The sequence below is a fragment of the Talpa europaea genome (genome assembly GCF_964194135.1).
Source record: "Talpa europaea genome assembly, chromosome: 11".
NCBI classification, from domain to species: Eukaryota; Metazoa; Chordata; class Mammalia; order Eulipotyphla; family Talpidae; genus Talpa; species Talpa europaea.
In genome coordinates this window covers 13,149,903-13,153,594 of record NC_140078.1, presented here as the reverse complement: position 1 = coordinate 13,153,594, position 3,692 = coordinate 13,149,903, and positions in this window count along the sequence as shown.

Below are 3,692 nucleotides of genomic sequence, written 5' to 3'. Positions count from 1 at the left end.
GGCAGAAAATACCACTAGGGCAGTTTCCTGATTTACTTACTGTAGATTTGTCTGCAAGACAAGAGGTCAAACCACTCTCTCCTTCCCAACTCCTATCTCAAGGAAGTTGATCTGAGTTGCTCAGCATGACTCGGCTTGTATCAAACAATTATGGCCACAGAGAGAGAAGCATATTTGTACATCTGTGTACACTGTACAGAAGACCAGGTCCCTGAAAAACAGTTCTTCAGACAACCCTTTTGGTGTTCATTTCTAGGAGCCAAGAGCTTGGTCAACTTGATAAAATAAGGCAAAGTTGTGTGGATCTTGGATAACCACCTCAGGTAGCCTGAGGTCCAGTGATTCCAAAGATTCTCAAAAAGTAGTGTGGAAAAAAGGGTTTGTGGGCCTCCCTCCTGGCCTGGGAGCTAACCCACCTATAGCACAGCAGGCCCCTCCTTTCTCACCCACTGCTCCCCTCAGCAGTGTCTCGCAGTATATCTGCCTGTTCTGCTCCCTACTCTGCCTCTGGTGAATCCTCTCACCCCTGTACCTCTGAGCTATACCCCAGTTCTTCTACTCAAAAATATAAAAAAAAAAAATAGGGTTTGGGACTTACACACTTTTTGGAGACAGTGCATGTATGCCATGTCCCTCTTTTTAAGATTCACATATGTTAGTATGGAGACTAACATGTTTAAATCATAACAATATTAGTACACATGTATGAGTTCTTTCTTTAATGGAATATCTAGAAATGGTCTACCTTTCATGGAACAGACTTTGGAAACAGGCCTATATCAGCTGTCATCTGCTAGTTGTTTTTTTTTTTTAAGATGTATTTATTTATTCATGCATACAAGAACCAGAGTACAGGCCAGATGCACGGGAGGGTGAGAGGATTCACCAGAGACAGTGGGGAACAGAACAGGCAGACTGACTGAAATACACTGCTGAGGGGAGCAGTGGGTGAGACAGGAGAGGTCTGCGGCGCCATGTGGGATTCATTCCAGTCGGCTGGGATCCAACTGCTGCTGCAGAGGCTGCGGACAGCTTCACAGCACTGTGCTCAACCGCCTGAGCCACCAGGGGAGGCCCTGCTGGTTATTTTTATAAACAAGTAGTCTTGATTTAAAACAATGTTTCCCAGGCTTCATTTAATGTGCTCTTGTCATTCCTGGAGGTTGTCTTATATGTACTTTCTGTGCTATTCATCTTTGGTTTTTTTTTTTTTTAAATCAACCAACTAACCTCATCCCAAACAATCATATCCTCAAAATCATGAATTTGATGTGGTAAATATTTTTCTCATACACCCTGAAATATAGACATAGCAATTAAAATAAGTTTGTGTGCATTTAGATGTAATTTTCTCAAGTACGAGGGGTAGATGGACCATATTGTGGGGACATTGGTTTGAAGTTTGGGAGTCAAGAGAATAGCCACGTGGTTTGGATAAGACAGTCAACCTTTAATTATCGCCACCCATGATGCAGGGAAGCTTAGCCTGTGACCAGATGACTGAAATCTAAGGTTCATGTACAGGGACCATGCTTGCTATGCCATTTTGGAGTCTGTGCTCTGTTTTCATGCTTTGGTAGATCTTCCTTGGAAGGACATGAAAAGCAAGTGCAGTAGAGTAGTGGCAGGAGACACTGGCACTGTTATTTCTTAAGGCTGTCCTCAAATTATTTTGGCATCACTGCAGTTGTAGGAACTACATGCCTCGCCTGGTGACCTGAGATGGATTCTGAGACCAGAAGACTAAGAGGAGAGACAAAAGCAAGGTGAAACTTGTCTGGCAGCTTGCTTGAGAGAAAGGGCATAACTCTGGAGCCAGGCAGGTCTGAGTTTGAATCCAAGACTCACCACTTAATAGCTTTGTGTTCTCAACCAACTATTTATTTTTCTTGGATAGTCTATTAAAGCCCTACCATATCACCAGTGTTGAAATGAGGAAAATGGTGCTCAGAGAAGTTAAGCAACTTGCCAGAGGATACAGCAGAACAGAATTCAAACCTAGATTGGTTAGACTTGCATATGTACTGCATTATTCTGGTTTCATCCACACATTGATTGCATGCCTCTTCTGAGGGTCAATTGCTAATTAAGACAGACAAGGTCCCTTAGACAAAAAATCACTAATTGCCTCCAACAATAACTTAATAACAACTGGGGTATACAAAGGAAAAGGATACTTTATGAGAGTCACTTGATTTGGGGGAGAGAAAGGATCAGGGAATGTAGGTAGGAGGGTGACTTTGAAAGACATATTAAGGTTGAGCTTTGAAGCAGTTACAAGAATTAACCCCAAAGAGTTTACCACTAGATATAATAGAGGTGATTTCAATGTTCTACGGATGAACAATTTTTGTATTTATTTGTAAATTATTTTATAGGCATTATTCTTTCATAGATGTTACTTAGGATGAAGGTAAATGAAGGGAACAATTAAAATATTAAGTTATAATAATGGAAGTGGTAATGGATGTGGTCAAATTCAAAGGTCACACTTGAATTAAGTTATGCAAGAGCTAGGCAGCTCACCAAGCATTTTAAACTTAGTATACTAAGAATGGGAAGTGCTGCAGGAAGGGGATAATGGTTAGATTGGCAAGTTAAAAAGATCACTTTGACGACTGTGCCAGAGCAGTGCCTGAGAGGGTCAGAAAGGAAACCTAGGCCCCTCTGTTAGGAGTGTATTGTAATAATCCAAGCAAGAGATAATGAAGATTTCAACAGACAACCTGTGGGCAGGGGAGAAAAGCAGATGGATATAAGAGATTCACTTAGCTGGACGATAGATAAGTCAGGGAGAGGAAGGTTGTCCAGCACAGAGTTCAGCCCTGGAGAACCTTGTGAGGTATCCAGCCGCCGATGTCAAGTAGCTGGTTCTAGGTCACTTATCTCTGACAATTTAACATCACAGAGCAACTGTGTGAAATCAGGATGCAGCACATGGTAGATGCTCCATTAACGACAGCTCTTTCTCTGATTCATCTCCCTCTGTCCTGGTCCTCCCTCTGTCCCTCTCTCCTTCAAGGTGGTAGGGATAGAGCTGTGGACAGAGTGAGGTCCAGTTAAGCCCAAGTCTGGTTCCCTTTGACCCCTGGGGCCACTCCCTTCCTCAGCACATTCCTGCTCCACAGTAGATGCTAGATAAATATTTGTAGAATGAACAAAAGACCTGGGGCTACAGGCATAGAGCTTCGGACTGGAGCTTAACTCGGTCTTTAGCTGACTGACAATGAAAAATAAAATTTAAGACGTGAGCGTGAAATAAAGCTGGACAAAAGGTGGGGCGGGGGTCTCCTAGAGGCCTCGGGGCTCGGGTCCGCTTAGGGATGGCGAGCGAGGAGGCTCTGGGGAGAGCTCTGGCGCCCGGCTGTGTAGCTCGGGGTGGGGAAAAGCAGCCGCGAGAGCCCACGCTGGCCCAGGCCAGGCTCCATCCCGCCGCGGCCTTTAAAGGCCCACCACGTGGCCGCGTGGCCGGCCCGGATCTGGAGGCGGCGTCGGGGCTGCGCCTGCGCACTGCTGAGCAGCGGGGTCGCGGTTTTGAGAGCAGCGGTCTGGAGTGGAAAGGGAAGCTGCGCGGGTGGGAGGTCGTGGGAGGAGTCGACTCCCTATGCAAATCACAGCGGCGCGCGAGGGGGAGGGGCGGGGCTTGCCATGCAAAGCCGGTTCCGCCTTTAGAAGCGCGAGGGGGCGGGCCC